At 40.3% G+C, this 8,634-nt stretch overlaps 1 pseudogene; it reads left to right on the plus strand.

Annotated features, from left to right (window-relative positions):
• Window positions 1-5,552: 5,552 nt before the first annotated feature.
• LOC140270345 (general transcription factor II-I repeat domain-containing protein 2-like) lies at window positions 5,553-7,703 on the plus strand (annotated as a pseudogene).
• The last annotated feature ends 931 nt before the right edge of the window (window positions 7,704-8,634 follow it).

Raw genomic sequence — 8,634 nt, forward strand, 5'->3', positions numbered from 1 at the left:
TGGACATCTTTTCTTATTCATAAGCATTAGATAGAGTGCTGTTCACTGACACACGGCAGGAATGACCCAGCAAATAGTCTGAGGTGTTCAACTGGCCACAAAACTCCCCACGTCTGATCAAGCACCTGCAGTCCAATCCACACAGACCTCCCTCTGCAGCCCACGGGACCCAATAAATCTACTGCCACTGAACTAGTGTCAGATACAGGAAAGGACACCTCCAGAGGACCTGTGAAATAATATTGTCTCTTTGAATGTATGGTACTTATTTATTCATGTGCAGGTGCAACATACAAAATAAATGGTTTACTGTCATCACACCTGCAGGACCAGCTGGACTGAGAGTCCCAGACGAGACATGCATGCATTAACTGTGCACGCACAGAGCTTAAACCACATGTGATAACCGGTGAAAATGCATCATTTCGATGAAACACTTCACTGACTTCTGCGTTTTCTCTCGGGGCCTCAGCTTATAGTACAGTGCTACAAAATGCATAACCGTATATATTCTACCTCAGCTCTAATCTTTTGCTTTTTCTCTTGTTGATATAGCCTTGTTTTTATCATCCTACCTCTACTGATTTATCTATTGCACCAGTGTTTGAGAGACAAGACCTGACTCAACGTTGTTTGTACTTATTGTACTAAGATGCTTAAGATGATGATGAATTGAGGATGACGATGATGATTTAAACAATGCAAAACAAACGAGCAAAAGGTGTGCAAAAGTTATGATAAATGTTTTCACTTCATCAAAGTAAAAGATATGTTTTTACTGAGGAAGCATTAATACGGGTCAACTCTGATACTTTTAGCTTTACTATAGATCTGTTTTCATGTTGATGGACTGATGTTAGTCAGTGAAAACATGACTATAAAGATCCATGGTTACGCTTCATGGAAGCTGAAGCCGTTATTGTTTTAATTCAGAGACAAAAATTCATATTTCTCTTATGAAGAGAGAGTGCTGAGTTATTGCACAGCCCTTTCTAAAGTTGTGCTGCAGTGGTCTCGTGACCTGTCTAAGGTGCACCCAGCTATCTGCCCGATGGGTGGGATAGGCTCGTCCCCCCATGACCCTTAACTGGATTAAGCAGGTTTAGTAAACTGATGGATGGATGGTAAGTTGTAGAAAATATAAATGAAAGTAAATCAAATTAAATTGGCTGTTTCTTGCATTAAAAAAGGCTGTCGACTGGAAACCGAACAATTTGTCTTTTTGTGCATTCAGGCCAGACCTTAAGGGTGTGTCGCCAATCTAATCAAGCTTTGACAAGGAAGAAAGGCTGAAGAAATTATGAGGGTAGTTGTATTTATACTGTCCTTAGACATGACCTTGGTTACCATGGTTTCAGACAGTATGGAAGTAAGAGAAGGCCAGCTGGAGCTCCTGATACAGTCCCTATCAGAGGGGGATAATCTTCACTTAAGAGACGGTGCATCAGCTGTCCCTAAATGCTTCTTTGCTCAACACAGACAGGATACTGTCATGGTAATCAGTGCATGGGCCTCTGAAAACGACTCGCTGTGAACATACAAGTGAAACCTTATTTTGCAAAGCAAAAACATAAGAGCCAAAAACTCAGCCTTTTCTTGTCATGTGGTCTGAAGGATAACACTTTTAAAATAATTTAGGAAATGATGGATGCAGCATTTTCTGGTACAATCTGACTCGGGATCGAGTGATGATGTGCCTAATCGTGTTAGATGAACACCTGCTGTATTTTACCCTCCCCTCTTGAAAATGAATGCTTTCAGTTGATGCATTTATGCCAATAAATCAAACAGAATTGCAGCTGACATTGAAGGAGTGCAGGGAAGCTTTCCTATAAATTTACAGGAAAGGGGTCACGAAGCAAGAGTGAGGGTTCATCCAGGAAGGACATCACATCCTCACATGCTCCCTTTATTCTTCTGCAGCCGTTCATACGCTCATTTCACTTGTCATTCTTCCCATTGTCTGTGCAGTTTGCCTTTTGCAATAATTAATTCACAGCATTGCATCTTTAGGCGTATATCCATCACGTATTTGAATATAGAATAGATCAAGAGAGGGAGAGAAAAAAAGCAGATCCATATGTGCACATTATCACGTGTCAAAGGAGAAACATCTTCAGTCCACTTATGGTCTTAGCACAGTATCATCTTTTTCTAAAGAAATGTGTTTTTTTACTGTCATTTGGTAATGCTATCAGTGTTTCCTTTCACTGTCAGGCATCTCTTAAAGGCTCATCTCCTCTAAAACCACACCTCCTCACCCAACACTTGACCCCTAACCTACTCACCTGCACATCCGTAATTGTTCTATTTCTACTCAGTCATTTAAATAGATTTAGCACTTCATGTAAAAAGGATAAAAGTTTCTGATAAAAGACTAAAGACTGGAAACCATACCTCCTCTGCCTGTGAAAGTGAAGCCTGACATCAAAGATATTGTACAGCAGGGATGTCAAACTCAGGTCCTGCAGGTTTTAGATGTTTCCCTGCTTCAACACACCTGACTCAGATGAAATGGATCTCTTCAAAAGATTGTTTAAATAAGCACAAACCTCTCGGTCTGTTCCCTGTTCTGCATAAAGATATTTGGAAAAGGACAGGAACCCTGAATATGTACACATCAGGTGAGCCACGCATCAAAAACACCAAAAACAAGTCTATTAAAGCGGTGGGTCCTCAGGGCCCACTGCCGTGCATGTTTCCCTCCTCCATCCTTCATTTTAAATATCTACATTTTGTGATAAAGATTTAAACCCACCCTTTTATGCTGGACTTCTATTTGTAATCAAAAACATTCAACAGTGTGATACGAGTACTTTAATGTATCTAAAAGACCTTTCACCTTGCAACACAAGCAATAATTTAACCCTGTTAGAAGCAAAGCTTTTCCATTAAGTCGAACCAGCTGGGCTTTAAAGCACCAACAGAAGCCAGTCTTCTTATTTATCAGCAGAATCCAGAAGGAAATTCAAGTCTTTAGAGGGTTTAATACACTGCCTTACTGACAGTGCAGTGCCTGACCTTTGGTACTGACACCTTCACGTAACCTGAAAGTGTTTATATTTGATGACATGTAAAAGTGTGAGCTTTCTCAAAGGTCAGCTGCTGTCAGAATAAAGAATTTAAAGAACAGGAAACAGTGCTGATGCCACTAAAAACTCAATGGTAGATTCTTATAGACACACTAATCACTTGATACTTGCTAATCTGGTAGGCTCTATGAGGCAATTCTAACTTCTCCAAGATGTGGTTTAATCGATTTCATCCAAAGATTGTGATGGGAGGTCCCCACCTATTTATATAAAACCGTAACTTTTAGGTGGAAGATAATGATGCTGTTTATTCAAAGGTCCATTTGGGAAAATGTAGTCTTGTCAAAAAATTAAATTAAGCTCATAAATCTTCTGGCATCTAAATTGAGCCTCAATACAGTTTCTTACCGAAGGACAATGAAAAGCATTCAAGTCTCCAAAACAGGCAAACACTCCTCACTTTCCATGCAAAGCCTTACTCAGCAACGTTTAACTTGAGGTTTGATATATGTATATGTATAAATATTGGTGTTTAAGCAAGATTATTCTCTACTGAACAAAATCCCCTTTGTTTAAACAAGGACACAGATGTTTATAGGTTTAACACAAGTCTGTTGTGGTGGATTGATTTGATAAAATGTTTTGTTTAAAGATGATTTATATTTTAAAGGACAGCCAACAGTAATTTTTAGTTAAACTGAGTAGTAAATATTGTTAAGACAGACAGACTTAAAATGCAGCATTGGCCCTTTTGTCCAGGAGGTTAATAAAGGAGTCACATGTTACATGGAACCATAAAAGCCATGAAAAAGCCACACATGCTTCACCACAACTGCAATCATTCTTTTTAAAGTGCTTGAAATCTAAACTGAATAAGGAGAGAGGTCTTCACAATTAGGAAGTATTCCCTCCTTCTTCTGTCACTTCCGCTCTCCCACACTGTCATATTCACCTCTTTCATAATTTTACATCACTGCTGTGCCCCAAATATCTTCTTACATGCTGCCTCTTCAGTCATTCAGTGAGTTCCTCGCTCTTTAAATCCCTCTCCTGCTCTGTTATTCTCCACCCAGACCGATTTTTCACCTTGTCCCTGTCTCCGCTTCCATCTGAAGCCCAGTGGGCCTCGCCAAAAGTCTCTCGCTTCTTATCTCAGCTCATCCACCTCCAGTGTGTAGACCCTGGGGTGCTGTCCTCCCCCTTTTCCTCTTAGTCTGATCCCCAATCCACTCTTCCCATAAAAACATTTTCTTACTCCCTTCCAAATGATCGGTCTTTGAAATTGCTTTATTTCACAACCTATTGGCTTAGTTTAGCCTCATGAAAAAGGTGAGATGTGTTGTAAAGGACCACATTGGGACCGCGTGGCGTCTGCTTTGTTTTGAGGTTTGTAATGGGACTCGTATGTGTGTGACGTGGAACTCTGGTTCATCCTTCATGGCAGCTGGTGATTGCCGGACTATCGCCACGTAGTATTTAATTTGCACAATGACTTTTGTCTTTTACTTGTTATACATTTAATGAGTGATTTAATTGCATCTTTTACTTGCATTCCTTGTAGAGCGCAGTGAGGTATGTTTGTCACTGAGATCTAAACTGGAAGAGCCATATTTGTATAATTTTTAGTATTGTGGGATTAATGAAGATTTTATTTATTCATGTATAATTATTTGCACGTACCGTGAGAACAAAATCATGAAATGTTTGTGTTTATGTCTTTAATGCAGTTTTCTCAGAGCTGTAAGGATGTCAGGGAATAAAGTTGCTGATCAACATCGTTCTGCTTCCAGGTGGATTTTATTTAAAGAAACCTCACGCATCAGTCGAGACTCTCAACCATTTTAGTCCAAGGGCTGCTACATGTGTCTTTGGGTGTTTCCCCCCTTAGTGCAGTTTCTGGTCTGGTCCAAAGCAGGAATAGTTTTTTTTTTTACCCGTGAAGATATTACTGAGAAAGTTTGAAATGAGTCAAAACAGTACTAGGAGTTCCTGCTGCTCATAGAAATGAGGATAGGCTGCAAGGAAAGAAAGTTTCCAACATTTGCACCAAACTGTAATGACTAACATTCATATTTCCTTTTGTTTCTCAACAATGTTCTGATGACAGCATCCGTATTCTTCAAATAAGCTGCACTAACAAGGATATCACACCAAAGTTGGTTTGAACTGAACTAAATCTGTCAAGTGTGAATAAATCCTTAATATATGACTTGCCAGTAGTCCCACAAAGGAGTTAATTTTCAACCCTTTTTAAAGGATAAAAGTACCATCTGTAAAAGGTGTTTTTTTTCCTCCACAGAAATGCTGTTTGACTTTATTTCCAACCTAAGGGGAGACAGAACCTTTGACTTTCTGCAGGGTAATAAACTTGGTTTCTGTACAAACACTTCTCTCAGGCAATGAAATGGAAGTCCACCCCAAAGCAGAAATTAAGTTAGTAAAGGGGATATTTATTCGATAGAACCTTGAACCTCTTTGTCTAACACATATGTGTCAAACTCACGGCCCGCGGGCCACATCCGGCCCGCCTTGTAATCATATCTGGCCCGCAAGATCATTTTACATTATCGTTATTCATGGCCCATCGATATGAAGCGCTGATAACACAATACTGCACAGAACTACAGATCCCATAATGCAACGCTTCAGCTGCCTTGCCGCGTACTTCTCGCGTCAATTAAGTCTAGCTATTACAAGATATCACGAAGATAGCCGTTAGCCGAAGATACCCCTCACGATGCCGAAGAGAAAAGTTGATTCTGAAAACAGAGCCTTTAATAACCGATGGGAAGCTGAGTATATGTTTAGTGACATTGCCGGTAAACCCGTGTGTCTCATTTGTGGAGCTAATGTGGCTGTAATTAAAGAATTCAATATAAGACGGCACTTTGAGACAAAACACAAGGATAACCTGAAAGACCTGGATTCAGAGCAGAAGAAACAGAAAACAGAAGAGTTAAAGAAGAATCTGACATTCCAGCGGACGTTTTTTACCCGTGCAAAATCACAAAGTGAAGCTGCTGTGAAAGCAAGTTTTATCGTGGCAGAGGAGATAGCCAAATCAGCGCGCCCATTTACGGAGGGAGAATTTTTGAAGAGCTGCATGATCAAGGTGTTCGACGTGTTATGTCCAGACAAAAAGCAGATGCTGGCAAATATAAGTCTGAGTAGAAATACGGTTACTGATCGAATTTGTGAGATGGCCACTGATCTAAGAGCACAGTTGAGTGAAAGAAGCAAAGACTTTATTGCCTACTCTCTTGCTGTGGATGAAAGTACTGATATGACTGATACTGCACAACTGGCTATCTTCATCCGTGGAGTGGACTCCAATTTGCGCGTAACGGAGGAAGTAATGGACATTAAATCGATGCACGGGACAACGACTGGAAAAGACATTTTTGAAAACGTATGTCAAAGTGTAACCGACATGAAACTGCCCTGGGACAAACTTATTGGACTTACAACTGATGGAGCGCCGGCTATGTGCAGTGCAAAAAGTGGACTAGTGGGAAGGATGCGAGTGAAGATGCAGGAGGAGAACTGTACTGGTGAGTTAACAGCATATCACTGCATCATACACCAGGAAGCACTATGTGGCAAAGTCCTGAAGATGGACCATGTGATGAGCACTGTAACGCAAACCGTAAACTTTATCCGAGCTAAAGGGTTAAATCACCGGCAGTTTCGGTCCTTTATGCGGGAGATAGATTCAGAGTTTGCCGACATTCCTTATCATACAGAGGTGCGTTGGCTAAGTCGGGGGAAAGTTCTCAACAGGGTTTTTGAGCTCAGCAACAAAATCTGTCAGTTCATGGACAGTAAAGGAAGACCGTTTTGAGGGATGAAAAATGGAAGTGTGAGTTGGCGTTTGTGGCTGACATAACAGCTCATCTTAACGCCTTAAATCTGCAGCTCCAGGGACGTGACCGCATGATTACTGACATGTATGACGCAGTGAAGGCATTTCAAGTGAAGCTGCTTTTATGGGAGACACAAATGCAACAGTGCAACTTGCCTCACTTTCCCTGTTGCCAAGTAATGTTGAACCAAGTCAGCACAAATGTGTTCCCCAAAACGGACTTTGCCGACAAACTGAGCACACTACGCGCTGAGTTCGCACGGCCTTTTAGTGACTTTGAAGCACAAAAAAAGAGTTTTGAGTTGCTTCGCAACCCATTTGCCGTCGATGTTGAAACTGCACCTGCAGAGATTCAGATGGAACTGATTGAGCTGCAGTGTAATGGGACACTGAAGGCAAAGTACGACACTGCAGGACCCGCACAGTTCATTCACTCCATCCCTACATCAATGCCTCAGCTCCGTCTTCATGCGGCTCGAACCTTGTGCATGTTTGGGAGCACATATCTGTGTGAGAAGCTCTTCTCAGTGATGAAGATTAACAAAACAGCACACAGAAGTCGTCTCACTGGTGAGCACCTGCTGTCCATCCTGAGAATCTCTACAACACAGGACTTTACACCAAACTTAAACGAACTTGTTGCCAAAAAAAGATGCCAGGTATCCGGCTGCGATCAGAGCATATAATCAGATCAGTCATAAGAGCAAAGAAAACTGAATGATTTAAATTGTTATTGCTGAAAAGCACACATTTTATGTATATTTCCAGGTTTTGTAGCATGTTCATATTTCTAACTTGTATAATTTCGACAGGAGATATTTTTAAGGAGAGCAAAATCTTTTGGGATATTTAAGTTTATTTTTTTTTATATACATTGACATAGGAGCAAAGGAATTTGAATGTTATATTTAACAAGATATTTTTATGCAGAGCAAAAAATTAAGTAATTTAAGGTTTAAGTTTATTTCAGAATAATATTCCTGTCTGTTTTTATTCATATTTATGTTCTAAAAACATTTAGTTTTGGTGTGTTAAATAAATGTTTATCCTGTTCGGCCCGCGACCTACAGTGTGTTTTGAATTTTGGCCCCTTGTAGAAATGAGTTTGACATCCCTGGTCTAACAGCTCAACTCAAACCTTCATTTCAGAATGTCACATAGATGTGATGTCAGTCTAAGGCAGCTGTGTATAGAGACAAAGTTAAAGGTTTGATGTTAAACTGTTGCAGCCCCAGGTGCTCTAACAGTTAAAAGTGATGTTTTCCTGCCACATGTAAAGCAGGAGTCGTGTAATAGCTTTTCAGTATTGATTTAATGATTAATTAGTTACTGAGATTCAGTTTAACTGACATTCATTTAATCAGTTTGGCTTCAAATGTTGAAATGAATTGATTTTAAAAAAGAAATCTGTATTAAACTTTGACATTGACTCCATGATGTTTGAAGCATTAACGCTGATTCCGTCTTTATTTAGTATTTTCTACTGAATTAATAATCCCAATTCAGTCTTCAGAAAGTTTAACAATGAGGAGAAATCATGGAGGGGAGAATGCAAATGCCAGTAGTGTGTGGATCTTCTCTTCAGTACGATGACACACTGTTTGTTGAAGCCATTTCACTCCACGGTGGTTGCAAGAGTGAAATAGGGTTTTAAAGCAGACTTCAGGGAGGTGCAGTCTGCTTCGGCAGAGGAACAGGACAGCTGAGAAGACTGTCATGAACTGAAGTGGAGCTGCTGGC

The sequence above is a fragment of the Leuresthes tenuis genome, unplaced genomic scaffold (assembly GCF_036924035.1).
Source record: "Leuresthes tenuis unplaced genomic scaffold, fLeuTen1.0.hap1 SCAF_15, whole genome shotgun sequence".
Taxonomy (NCBI): Eukaryota; Metazoa; Chordata; class Actinopteri; order Atheriniformes; family Atherinopsidae; genus Leuresthes; species Leuresthes tenuis.